The sequence below is a fragment of the Poecilia reticulata genome, chromosome 17 (genome assembly GCF_904066995.2).
Source record: "Poecilia reticulata chromosome 17, P_reticulata-male-v2, whole genome shotgun sequence".
Classification (NCBI taxonomy): Eukaryota; Metazoa; Chordata; class Actinopteri; order Cyprinodontiformes; family Poeciliidae; genus Poecilia; species Poecilia reticulata.
In genome coordinates this window covers 10,623,533-10,638,655 of record NC_088846.1, presented here as the reverse complement: position 1 = coordinate 10,638,655, position 15,123 = coordinate 10,623,533, and positions in this window count along the sequence as shown.

The following is a 15,123-nucleotide window of genomic DNA, read 5'->3' as shown; positions in this document are numbered from 1 at the left end:
ATTTTGCAGGCACTTGACCAATCAGGAAAAAAGTTTGTGAGTGCTGCATCTCCAGGGTGTTAATGGCTACAAAAGACTCTTAGAGATTTGAGACTCAAAACTTGGAGACTCTTCAAAATGTTACGACTCTGAAGTTTTACCCCCCGTGGGAACGGTGAGGGAAATGCTTCTTGTACATTTTCCATCTTTCCAAGTTATCATATATAGGACATTTCCACTTACTGGTGTAATCCAGAAGACATTTTCAAGACTGAAATTTATTATTGATGTGAAGTGGAATTCTTTGAAGTTCATGATCAGTCCCGAGGAAAGCATGTATCTTTTTTCTTTGGAAAACAGCACCAAAACCTAGTACGAGAAAAGTTTTGAGCAAAATGGCAAGCAGGAGAAAAGTTGTACTCGTTATCTGCAGCAGTTGATGATAGGATGTATCACACATCAGCTTGTGTTCCCAAGTAGGAAACTTTGTTTGAAAAAGGAAGAAAGCGTTGTAATGCAAAGAGCACTCATACCGCGTTCTGGACGGAACAGAATTTGACTTAATAAAACATCCGTATCTTAAGTGTATCTTCTATAGTTCTTCATACGGTTTTTGTTTTGACATTTTGAAATCAAAGAAACATAAACTAAATATTTACGAGACACAATTGTGTCTTAGAAAGGGCAGCATTTGGTGTCTGTCTGGTATGTGAAATGACAAGCATAAAAATAAATTTTCTCTCCGACATTAAATATGATTAAACATTAAACCTAAAACCAAGGCAATTTTTTTTTTTTACTTTTTAAAGCTCTGTAACAAAACAACTGCATCTTGTAAAGATACGCGCCGGAAAATGAGGGAACACAGCAAAAATAATGAATGTGAAACCAATAAAGTAGCTAGAATTTTAGCCTAGTCTTTGACTGCACTTTAACATTAGTTTCAACACAAATCCCAATGCCATTCTTCTTCTTTTTTTTTTTTAAACATAAGCAGCTGAAAATGTGTTTCACTGCCACATAAACACAAGTAATTTTTCTCTGTAGATCAATGAATCACGCAAAGGTTTTGTGTCAGGAAATAAGTACAAGAAAATGTCAGCTGTACGGACGCCATATGCACAATGCTATGGCTTCCTGCACCAATTAATCTGAGCCGAAAAATACATGTCTAAGACGGACAAAAGGAGCGGGAAACACACTGGGAGTGTTTGTGCCACTACACCGCATGCTTAAGAATGAGTGAAAGAAAGGAAATACAAAACTCTGACTATGCTGACTTCGGTTTTGAGAAGACTCCTAGATCCAGATGTCTTTAGAGAACTCCAGAAAATAACATATTAAAAAAAAAAACCCAGTTTAGGTTAGATGCTTGTGAAATGTCTGAATATCTGTGAGTTATATCAGAATTATTTTACATTTCAATAGGCTTGTTTTTTTTTCAGTTCTTGCGATACAGGAAAGTGAAGGACCCTACAGAGCCCTGTGTCTGTGCAGCTTTTGCCTGCGAAGAGACAGTGAGGCTTTAATGGCATAGTGAGCAAAAGTGGATGCAATCAACTCTAAAAACACTCAAAATAAAAATTACCCTATTGGGAACACTTACCTACTTGCAACGCATTTATCAGCATTTTTCCTTTTTTCTTGCTGTGACCTTGGCAATTTAGTTTAGACAAGCTTTTTACTCGAAAATGTATTTCCACACTATGCTTTATAATACACTTTCAGTTTTTCAATTAGATCGCAGCTGAAGCAAATTTAGATGCCAACTTGTCAATACGTGATGTCAACCCTTGCATATAGTCACAGTCAGGCAAAATCCCCCTATAGGAAGATCATTCATTACTGATATCCTCCTGAGAAAAGAAATGCACTTTAATTTATTTTTTGATATACATAAAAATGACAAATTACCTGTCACACCTCAAAGACAGAATGAATGAATCCGTCTTTTTTTGTTTGTTAGTGACATTGGTCTTTATTGGTCCAGGATAATTAAATTAGTTTGATTTGGAAATTTTGTTGTTGTTTTTCTTATGTTTGTTCGCAGCTTTTGATGCGTGACATTTTTAGACGGAGAAAGTTGCAAAGTTTTAACTTTGCTCATTTGCTGGTGTGTAATTCGAACTAAAATGAGCCAACGTTTCGGAGCTGCTGAAACAACCGCTAGCAGACGTGTGTGGGTGTGTGTGTGTGTGTCGCTGTTCATTAAGAAAGAAAAAAATATGTTGGTCTAGTACTGTTGCTGAGCACTTGACCTGGCAGAACATAATAAGATTTACCCCATTACTCATACTTTAGATTCCTCCAGGGATGGCCGGCCGTTTTGTTTCTTTTCTCAGTAATTGCTCCGACAACAACAGAGGTACAAAGTTTATCAGTCCAATCACTCAAGTGGATTTTGTCCATGTGCTTGTTAGCAATTACAATAAGATGGCTCATGCCCAAGCATAAGGCCTCCTCTCCCTGCTGGAGACAATATTCAACATGTCAGCTTGAATGCACCGAAATAGCTCGCTGGCTCTGGATGCCTGAGTCTCCCCACTGGCATCAGATCAATTCGCGCTGGAGCTTTCATGCTTAGATCTCCCGACTCTGTCTCACAATCTGCATCCCGTAGTGCAAATCAGCGGAACAGGATGGAAATAATTTGAGCATGTATTTTGCTAACAGTCGTTAAAAACCCAACATTTTTCAACCCTGCTGGTACCACGAGCGAAATCAGTGATAAATGTTGGAACACTGTTAAATAAAAAAAAATAGCACCACGCTGAAGTTCCCAAGGCAGTCCAATAGTACAATCAGTTATTAATATGGACCGCACATGGACAATTATGGAAATAATGTTTGAAGCCAGAACCTTTTCCCTGAACTATGTTTTCAGTGTTATTACTGTAAAAAAAAGAAAAAAAGTGAACCCAGTTTCAAAGCGCAAAAGAGTATTTTATGAGAAAGTGGGAGGAATCTTTCCTTGTAATAGAAAAAAAGAAAAATACTCCAAAATGAATGCGTATTGTTTGCACACTACAGTAAATTTGTGATGGGAAAGCAGATAGACAAGGGGAAAAGTGTGAATTCTGGCAGGTTGAGTCTGTCTTGGTGAGTCCTCAGCCTTATCCAGCATGATATTGACCTATTGCTCCACACGAGAAGGCCCTGGGCATTTTACACATGTACCTGCCTCTGCATGCGCTTCTGGACCCCCAGCATTTTATAGTGTGTCTTAACACATGTCTTGATACTTTTGGTTTCTTTTCTATATGCGCTAATTTGCAGTCTTAAAATTTGCATCAACTGTTGAAAACATGTCACATGTGTGCCTACGTTCTTCTTAAAATAATCAATTTCCTCCCTTTGCGGGAACAGACAAGCTCAACAACTGTCGAATCTCAAGTGTCGGATTTGTTTCTCAGACTTTTCACCGTGGTCAAACAAAAATGTGTTGAATTGAAGTAAAAAGGGTGTTGCTTTTCTTTGTGTCTTTTGTTAGAACATCTCTCCATCATGGCCTAATTTGGCACTGGCCTTTTCAAGCCTGATTTAAAGTTTTTCAACTCCATAGAGAGAGAAAAAAAGTTAACTTTTACAATTGCAAATGTTATAGATATCTTTCTTTTGGGGGTGAATGTATAGAGTGTTTAGAATATGTATCTATGTATGTCTGGACAGATGGATGGACATTAAGACAGACGTATTTTGACAGGCACTCAGAAAAAAATACTCACCAATAAATTTGGGAATAATGATAAATAAAACTTCATATTTTAGGTCTAGTCTCACCAAATACAGGATTCAAGGCATTTGTTGTGGACCTGAAGAGAAACACTAGCTGCGTCTCCATTACAAACGTGCGCAATATTTCTTAGCAATATTCTGCTAATGTCGGAAAAACAACATTTTGTAACGTCGCAATTTTATGGTCAATGAAAACTCAGCTACTGTCAAAGTAAATCAAAATGCCTTCTGCCACAAGAGACTAAATGAATTTGTTTCAGATAGAGTCGTTGAATTACTTTCCACAAGCATGGTAAAAACAGTTTTGTCCAACTCGTGTAATTGCCAAATATTCAGAAAAGTAAATTTTTTTTGCACCGTTATTATTGGGTTATGAGCTCAACTAATCTATTCCTGGTCTCAGTTTCTCTGCACAGAATCATTGCTCCAGAGAGGACCTACATTTTGACTTAATACTTTCAGCCTTAATATTTTAGATGTTTTTGCAGCTCCTAAAGAAAAATGGGAGAGATTCTTAAAGCTTTTCACCAGCTTAATGACCCCACCAGAGTCATTAAAAGACAATGGAGAGGAGGATGTTGAAAAGCCTATACCCTACAAATATTTTTGAAATGATCAAAATCTTGTGACCTCATAGAAGCAATGAAATCATTTGAAGCGGCACATTTTAATTTTGAAATCGGCCAAAAATGAATTTAAATTAGTATATTCACACTCACATCTTTTCCATGGGAGAAACCAAATTTGTTTCTTCGACAGATGACTTCCTCTTCAAGTTAGTTTCCAGTAATTTACCAGATTTTCATGAGATGGCATTGGTTTTGCAATATCTTGAGGTTTTACTAATATTTGTCAGTAGGGGGTGATGAGCATAATTTTGTCTAGTGCTCCAAATGGTTTGACCCGCCTGTGGTTCAGGTTTTCTACTTGTCATTGTTCCAAAAATATGAAAATCTTGGTTATCAAAATTGCATTTTAATTTAACTCTTTATAAAATATTCTTTGTGAAGTGAAAAATTATTTCAAACACTATAAAAAGTTCCCAACTCAGTCAGTGTACTTTTTGTGTTTTGTGTTATTGTGTGTGAAATTACTGTATGTTGACCACTCTCTCAAATGCATTGTGCTGTCACCTTCCACAGAGGCCATAGTCATTACAATCTTTGCCTCTGCAGCCTTTCTTTCTTTATTATTTTTTTCAGCCTTCCGTCTTTTCAGTCAAGAAAGTCTTACTGCACTACCTCTAAATATGTTTCTTTAGGGCCAAATCTTACCTCAAGGTCCAAGCAGTAATGAGGTTTACCAGAAACATAAATCAAAAACCATCAAAGAGATTGGGGTGGAAAATTTTGTTTTTCAAACCGAACAGAGACATTTTTTCCAACTCAAAGCTTAAAAGGTTACTTTGACATGCCCATTGACAGATGATGTTCATATATAAAAAACTCTCCTGGAAATGTGCACATTTTACCAGAGTGCATCTGTATTAGTGTTTGATGTTCCATTGAACATAAAAGGACCAGACGAAGGATTGTTTGTTTTTTTTTGTTTTTTTTTTTACATTTCATCCTTTTAAATGGCTAGATAAAAAAAAACATATAAATCAGGCATTGACAGGATATCAGATAAACTAAACTGCCTATACTTACATTATTAAGAAAAAAAAACATTTGAGCATTTATTTTATTTTACTTTTCTATGAGTTTAGCTGTTTCCCCTCGAGTTCTGGGCCTCTTCTTAGACGCAAATAAACCAGTCAAAAATTAGGTTGCAAAAGCAACAGGAGAAAAGCGGAAAAGAATTTAGAGTCTATTGGTATTCCCGCTGGTATGGCTTTTGAATTGATGGGAGAAAAGCTTTTAAGGATTCAACTGAACCAAAACAAGCTCAGATGATTGGGTGGAGCAGGTTAACCGGCTCCCCAATGAAACACTTCTCCCTTATCCACCAGAGTTCCTGTTTTTGAAACTGAACTCATCCAAGGAAGCAAATAGACGGAGCAAACTGGGAGCTCAAAGAGCAAACAGAGAAAATGAGACACACCATCGGGAGGGAGAGTACGTGAAATTGATAGAACCGGAAAGAGGAGTTAGGTCTGATGGGGACAGTTTGACAAAATGTAATCAAATGGCTGTTGACATATACTGCCAATTTAATTTTTCTCTTGTCCAATGTAAGAGAAGACGGATTAGGAGAAAAAATAAAAGAATTGTAGCTGGAGTTGTGAAAGATACAGTTTGTTTGAGCTTCATGGGGAAGGTATAACGCCGTTTGATTCCCTCATTTCTGGAAATGAAAGAAAAAAAACAGTGACACATGGTTTTCAAAATTCTCTAACAATAAAACTAATTATATAGGTGTTCATTTGTGTTTTAATTTTAGTTTCGTCTGACCACAGCACAAATTCAAATTCAAAAAATCTTTATTAATTTCAAAGGGAAATTAAATAATAATACATGTGTTTTTTTCTTGCCGTTTTTGCACATTATGTCTCTTCTGCAGGCTGTTGGCTTCATTGGATGCATTTATGGCCTATCAGAATAAAGAGGGTTGAATAGAAATGCACATAAAGTCTAAGTAATAACCTTCAGTTTGGGTATTTAACCTGACAAACTATTTAAAGGTCCAAGAGGACGCACTGATGTAAAATCTCATCTGTGCACAAAATGTTAACAACGAAAACAAAATCTCAATTATCTAGGGTTTCTTCAAGTTAAATTCATAAATATTTCCAGCATATCTCACTTTTAATAGGTTGCAGAGAGCCTCCAAGAGATCATCAGCCTTAATTATATTCACGAGTTACACTCCAAATCTCACAGCAGGAGGTGGAGGCCGTGTTGAATGGCTTGCCACTCAGGAGCATGTCAGAGCAACACATTGTGGAACACCAAGGTTAGCCTATGGCCTCTATTACCAGCCTTCTCTTTCTCTTTATGTTTCTCTGTGTATTTGATTCAGAAAAAAAAAGAAAAAACATCCAGGTCCTGAGAATGAGCACAAAGAAAACATTTCGCATCGAATTGAAAAGAGTAAACATCACAGCCTCGAATGATAAGCAACTCTTCAATCAGCTGCAAAAAAAAAAAAAAAAAAAAAAACTGAGGTAAAGAGGTAAAAAGCAGAAAAAGCATATATTCCTATAAAAACATGAAGCTCTTGAATGGTGAAATATGTGCCCTAAAGTTGTCGAAATGTTCTCTTTATTCCAGGAAACAGTTCTCTCACTTTGTGGTCGTGCTGTTGTATTTGCAGTCTTGCTGAAAATAACTGCAGTGTGTTTCTGAATGCTCAAAGTCCTTACTGTTCCCATGTACATAAGTGCACTAGAAACAAGGTGCATTTTATTCCAAATCAAAACATATAGAGCAATTTATTAAATTCGGTTTCACTTTACAGAAGGTGAGGAAAAAAGGAAAATGAAACTGCAAAAACTGGAGCGTCAAATAGTAGCTTTACAAACTCAGACATTTGCTGTTATTAACTCAGGCTGATATTAGTACAGACAACATACATTTATTTATTTTTGCCACCAATGTTACTGTGATGTGTTGTTATTTGTTTTTATAGGGGATCATTTTAAATGGCAGAGAAATTGCTAAATTAGAGGGCTTCTCCTCGTACGCTATGGAGACGGAGTGGCAAGCAAACTTCGCATACGCCCAGTTTACTAAGATGTCAAATGAAACTGCAACTCCATTTTAGGAACTAAGTGAATGATTGCAACTGATACGGTCTTTCTCCTTGAGTTAGCAATCTGAAGTCAAAACTGCCAACTGTAAATGCCTCAGATTGTTGACAATCTCTCTCCACTTTTCACCAATCAGAGCAGAAAATTGCAGTCAAAAAAAACTTGAACAAACAACTGCCAGCATCTGTCACAACAGCATGCAACGATGCGTGTTCCAACAGAGTGGAAAAAAAAAAATAAAGGAATGCATGGAGACATAAAATGCTGCAGGATAAAACATTTTTTTTTCTGCTGTTCCCATGTAGGATGGGAGCGCTGAGCTGTCAGCAAGGAGGTTTAGGAAAAGAGGATAAAGGCAATTCTAAGCTTATTAAAACATGAAGGTGTTGAATAGTCAGATTAGAATTGCTCCGCCCTAATTTTACAAGCGAAGCAGAAACACTGCTGTCAATGCGAAACAGATTTGCCGCAAACTGGGTTTAAACTAATCATCATTCAGCAGGCCACTTTTCCATTTGCATTATCTTTTTTTTCACACCAGTTAGAGGGCAGAGGAAAAACTGTCAAGCTATTTGTTTTGTCTATCTTCCGCTGGGTCTCCTGCATCCTCAGTATGTGTCCTCTGAAAGTCGGAGAGAGCACCAGCTGCCGGTGCCATAGTTTGCTCTCCCTATAACCAGAGGCAAGGTAAGACACTGCTGATGTGACACGGAGAAATAACTGCAGCAAACTTTTTTTTTTTATATGAACTTTTAAAACTAAAAATCTCCGTGAGACAAAACATCTGCAGCTTCCCAATAGTATCATTCATCAGTTCCACGTTCTGCAGATTAGATTAAATTTGGCTGCCTTTTCTTTTTTACGTCCCCTAATTGTTTAATTATGTTAATACAATGCCTTGCAAACATTTTCACATCCTTTGAAACATCTCCACATCACAAGTATTAAACTCTATGTGTTTTATTTTAAAGCAAAAATAGTTTAGATTATTTAAGTGTAGACAAAAAGCAAAAATGATTGCCATCATTTTTTTTATGCAGATGAAAGTATGAAAAGTACGATGTGCATGGTTTATTTAACCTCCCAGAACCCATAATTTGTGGAGCCACCCTTTGCTGTAATTTCAACTCTGCAAATCTCTCCTTTATGTAGAATTGGCAAATACAAAGAAAACACATACAGAGGTAAAAAGACTGATGGAATTTGCCTTGAAGCAAACAAAAGCTGCTTCCCTATTGTCAAGTCTAACTCTAACAGATTCATGTCCGGTTCAGCTCTAGTTTGGAGATAATACTCATAAATACACTCCTCCACACTGCGATGCTCTCTGTTAGTCAATGCCCAGTCAACGAATGTGCTCTCCTTTCATTCAAATGGCTTGTGTAACACCTGGCTTGGCGTGGTTTGTACCAGCCCTGAAACAGGGAAGAGACATGCAAGATCTGTTAAGAAGCAGATGCTTCATATGTTTGAGTCTAAAGGCAACATCAGAAAAAGACACAGTTGAACTAGACTCTCTAAGTGGAAATCAGAGGCTTTTCTAGGTGAAGACCCTTCGAATCATATCATGTTCCGAGTCTTCAATATATTTCACAAAACATGATTTTGCATTAAGCATTGTATTCTCTTGAAAAAGAGGGTTTTAATCTTAATGGGTTCTTTATCCTGAAAATAAGACTATATATATATATAAAACATATTCATAAAAGCATTAAAGTTTTGAAACTCACTCCAGGAGTTATTGAAAAGATTTCAATATTGTTGATCGTATCGGTGGTCCTGATGTGTGTTGATTCCCACCAGCTTCTTTCTGGAGGATGTTGTAATATCATAAAGTAAGGACTGAACACCTGTTGGCTTCAACATGTTTAGTTTTTCTCTTGTTCTGATACTTTCTTTCTGCTACTAACAAATCTATTCATGCTTTGTGCTTTAACTCTGGGGGAAGTTTGTGGCTGTACAACAGTTTCCCACGTAGGTAATTCGGTTTTCTTCTCTGATGACATTTGTAGCTAGTTATGGATCTATCTGTCAAACGTGCAGCTTATTGGCTGAAACCATTATCAAATTCATGCTAATAGCGAAACTAAGTAAGTCAGGTGTAAGTTTTCCCACGTAACGGATAATCAAACTCCTTCCTTCTCAGATTTAGTATTTAAACAAGCTGAACTGAAAAGCTATGTTTGCTGTTTCACCAATCAGAAGCTGCTATTTAAAGCCATGTGGTGGTTTCACCAAGACTTAAACTCGTATACTTGGCAAAGAAAATCATTATTTTCTCAGAAATTGATGGATTTCATGTCTGCTCTTGTGACTTATTTCTTGTTTTGCTGTGTTGCGTCACAAATATGAAACAAGTAGGTCTTACGGCAGGTGCCTTTATTGCTTTCTCCCACTGAGCTCTCTCTTACAGAGGGGCTGGTGTGATGCACTCCTCACTGATATCTGACCTGAGCAGTAGTCAGGTGCTTCCTTCATGGACATATGATGTTGCATGCTGCTCCTTCGTACCCAGATCTACGTATGTGGTGGTGATGGGTTATCGCTGTTTCTTTTTTTTTGCCAGCTGCTACACTGGTACATTAAACAGCCCAAAGTCAGACGCAGTCCAGTAGCTATTTTAAGCTACACAGTAATGTATGTTAGACATAATTTGACAAAAACATATTTTCATTCCTCTCTTTTATATTCATGCTCCTTCCTGGTTGTTTAACTTCTGTCTAATTAACCATCTGTTACCCATTCATATCAACGTGTCACAGACTTTTCTTGTTCTTCTGTGTCCAGATGTTTTCATCTGCATAAAAACACCAGTCAGCCTGCATTAGTGTTTGATCTTCTTAGGCAGATGCAAGTTGGTGGAATCTTGAAACAGCTACAGACGATGTAGCGAAGCAACGTGGAAATGTTCAAAATCTCACTCAGAGAGAGAAATTACCTTAAAAAATAACTTTATTACTTTAAAAGAAGTCTGATGTTTTTATAAAGAGTACTCATTTCAATTACAGGGCCTTGAAAGAGTCCTGTAATGTTTATATATTTTTAGTTTTTCATCACTTCCTCCGTGATTTGGGAGTGGATAATTTCCATGCCTGCAGAAAAATTGATTATGGAGTGCACATCTCAAGTTTTATTAGTAATTAGCATGGTTAACATTAGTAACTGCAAACATCAGTTTCTGTGTGTATTCCCCTGAGAAAATTATTCACAGCCAGAATTGTGTGTAGAAAAAAAAAACTATGTATTTTTTAAAGAGATTGATTTCTCTTCTGTCCTTTTTTTGATGCCCTTTCTGTCTCACTGATAGGCTGCGGAGCACAAACCTCATTTCTATGTGATGCACTGACTGACTAAAAAAAGATCACGTTTTTGTGATCCATTCACAGCCCCATTTCTCAGCGCGCGCATTCTTGCCACCTTTTGATAAATCTTTTCATCTTTTAAGCAAACATGTTTGTATTTGTTTAAAAGATGACAAGATTTACCAGCTTAAACGGTATAAGTCAGACCACGTTTTCTGAGCTAAAAAATATTGTTGTGAGACTTTTTAAATGCACATAATGAGCTCGCAGAAGCTTGCTCTGGGGCGCCAGGAAGGCATAAACAAGTTGTTGATTATTCTGCCACTAAGTCGCAATAGGAGCAACGATGAAGGAGAACAAGAATTACAATTAAGATTAGTTCCACATTCCACCATTTTATTTATTTGTTTTCATTCTTTTAAAATCAAATCAAATCAAATCAAATTTTATTTGTATAGCACATTTCAGCAGCAAGGCATTTCAAAGTGCTTTACATAATTAAAATAAAAACAGAAATAATCAGTGAGAAAGAGAGAGATTTAAAAAAATAAAAAAACAAAATAAAAAATAAAAATAAAAACATTACATCATTAAAACGTCGAAAAGAAAGAAGAAATTAAAAACATTAAAGACATAAAAACATGGAAGACATCAAAACCCACTCTAACCCTAATTTAGCCATAAGCAACTCTAAACAGGTGGGTTTTAAGTTGAGATTTAAAGGCACCCAGTGTTTCAGCTGTTTTACAGTTTTCTGGAAGTTTGTTCCAAATCTGTGGTGCATAGAAACTGAATGCTGCTTCTCCTCGTCTGGTTCTGGTTCTGGGGAGGCAGAGCAGACCAGAACCAGAAGATCTGAGGGGTCTAGACGGTTGGTACAGTAATAACAGATCTTTAAGGTATTGTGGTGCTAAACCGTTCAGAGATTTATAAACTAACATCAGTTTATAAATCTGATGTTAGTTACAGTTTAGCACTGAGAAACACAGTGCTAAACTGTAACGCACTGTGTTTCTCAGTTAGCTACATGTGACAACTTTTTTTATTTTTTTGAAGTGCTAAGAAGTAGAGCCTGGGTGAATCTTGACAGCAACATCTGTGACCAACTGCAGACACACTTTTCTGAGCTTCATCACAAGGTTTGAAACTTTTTTAAAAAAACAACCCTGAAAATGCTGACTTACACGGTTGCCTGCGCTGAAAAGATTTTAGTTTTGTTTAATGAAATACGCAGAATGTCTATTCCTTTTTATCAGACTTTTTACACAATTTTCTACATTTTGCAATCTGTTTTTTTTTTTCAACAAATCGGATTGCTCTCTGTGAGAAACGCTAGAAAAAAAAATTCAAAGTCATTCAATTTTTATGATACATGACAACGTTGACAGCTTGAGTAACACCCTATCCAAAACATGACATGTACAGCTCCTGACAAGCTCTACGTCTCCTTTGATTGAATTTAATAAACACCTCAATGACATTGAAGACAGCAACCTTTCAGTCTTTTTCCAACACCAAAAACTTCCAAACATAAATACTTTGATTTTAGCACAACCTGTTAGCAGCTAGCTTTTGATACAGACTTAAGAAAAATTCTGAAGTTTTGAGCTTCCAACTGGATGGTCTGTTTGGTCAGGGCTCGTCAAGCTATAAAACATTAAATTCTGGCCACCAGCTAATTTCTCTGTGAAAATGCAAGAACCAGGAAGGGCTTTTCAAGGTTTTATATCAGAATAATAATACTTAGACACACACATACGTCACATCTATAAGAAACCTCCTACCAGTCATAATTTTGTAGTTTTTTAAATGTATTTAACATAATATAACCAAGGGTAAGGCAATTATCAGACACTCAGAGTTACTTTTAGTGACTGAGATTTATTAAGCCTATTAACACAGAAAGCCTCAGATTTTTGAGACCTCTCTGTCAAAGCCTATTTGTCATAGTACAGCCGAAACCTTAGCTACCCCGAGAGCGGAAGAATAGGTTTTTCTGGAGGCGTCGTATTCCACTTGTGCCTCCAGTTTTTGCCTGTTTGCTACCCTTTCACATCTGCTCTCCCGGCTGTTGTGGCAGCACAGCTTGATACCTCCACTTCCTCTCCGTTTCTCATCCTTCCTCAAAGAGTGGGAATGATCGATAATCCAGCACACATGCAGCTTCATGATCCTGCCTCAGAGGTGTCTTTTGGGAAACTTTAAGGGGTACTTGGTCCGCCGCCATGTACCTGCCATCCTGTAATTCGGAGAGTAGGCAGGCAGTCCCTGAGACAGAGCGAGATTGAAGTACACTCACGTATCAATCCATCAAACTCGAGAATTTCTTTGAATCTAGTTGGTTTCGGTGTAAAGAGACACTCAGGAGATGCAAATGCTAAGTCATTACCAAACTAACTAGTGATTACATCCACCCTTAAAACCTGTTGAAGGCCGTTTAAAGTATGCCAAAGCACATTTTAGCAGCTGGCCTAAAAAACAACTTTTTTTGTTGACACTTTTATTATTTTTATTATGCCTCAACAATGGAGCAAGTGGAGCAGCTGCTCCCCTTATTTCAAATGTGCAAATGTGTAAACTTGTGCTTTGAATAAAAGTACTAAAAAAAGAAAAAAAAATTAACATTTTAGCAATATATATGAAAAAACTTAACACTGCTAATAATCAGATCAACTAGAGAACACAAAAGTGAAAGAAAGTATCATCCAAAGACAACTTGACCTTAAATAAGACTAATTACTTTCATACTTTGTTAGTGTCAGTGCACAGCTGGGCGTACGCTGTGCTCTCACACTCACTGAGAAAGAAATGGGGGTCATCAGGCTGCTGCTGCCAGTCTACTTGTCCTTCACTCACTGTCCTTGTTTTCCAAAATAAATCTACTTCCAGGATTTAGGTCATTGGCCGAAGTCCCAGTAGAACCAACATTCATCAGAACATTAAGCATCTCGTTCTGTCTGTAGGAGAAGAGTGATGTGAAGATAAATAGACAGATGGAGCCAGACTCTGGACATTTCTCAATGTTTGACATGGAAATCTGAAAAAAAAAAAAAATCTTGTTTTAGCTTATCAAGATGATTTATTTTTATTAAAAACTGAAATAATGATCGGAATGTTTAACGTGAATTTACTTTTTCCTTTAACTTATTTCTTAAATTGGCTTCATTGACCTGACATTATTATTATTATTATTGTAAATACTGTTCTATGTCTCAGCATTTCCCCCCCCACACTCTGCGTTGAAAGGCAACAATGTCAGAGAATTGCCACAGTGTGGTTCTTTTATCAAATTGAATGGGACAATTTGAACAATCCAAATAATTCATGTGTAGTAGTCCATATTAAAATATGTCTAGTTATTTTAAATTATATATCTTTTCATTTCATTTTTGACACAACCCAAACAAAACAGTGGTATTCTTGCTTAATCTGCCTCTAACTGCAGTGATATATCATCTGAATTTATTTGAAACTTATGGACATTGTCCTCCCATAAAAAAATTACCTCAGTGGAATGTTGTCAAGAAAGATGGATTTTATGGTGCAACGAGATCAGAACTTCCCAACGGCCAGAGAAATCCTTTGTTTCCTGCAAGTCTCTTTTTAATGATGGCGTGAGCAGCAAAAACCACAGAGAGTGTCTGGAGATTATTTGGAATTTGGAAATGAGCAAAATACAAAAAAGACTGCATTTAAAATATCCCTGCATTTAAGTGAGTAAACGTTATACAGCACACATTATACGGCAGGACGTGCTGTTATATCTACACAATTTAGTGTATAATTTAATTTATAACAGTAAACTTAGCTGATAAACTATCAGCTAAGTTTCCCAGGTGAGTTTTATTTGTGAGTAGAAGAGGTCATTTTCAGTGTTACTGTTTTTGATTTATTTCAAGTACATTTAGTCCACTATACTGTTCGATGTTATTTTCTATCACATATATGTTGGTTTATTACTGTCAAATATTGGATTTCTCACAATACAGAACATTTTAGTTAAGCACAGCTTAACAACACAACATACAAACCAGGTAGAATCCAGATCTGTGTGTTTTACTTTTGTTCAATCGATCAGTTCTCTGTTTTTTTTCTACAGTGTGTTGATCTACACTCTCTCCAGGTTCTTCTTTGATATTCATGCCAAAATACCAAACAACGTCTCTATTCTGTTGACTGATGTGGTACCATTAACATTTCTATTTCCTGTCATATTATGTTTTTGAATTTTCTGAAGCATCATCATCATCATCATCATCATCATCATCATGAAGATCTGTTTACTGTACTGTTTGTGTAATATAAGGAAATAAAAATGCTGGTTGTATTATCTATCAAAATAAGACTTTACCAGTAATTATACTGGTAAAGTCCACCAGAGTGTAAATACAGAAAATATTGACACTTGAATGTCAC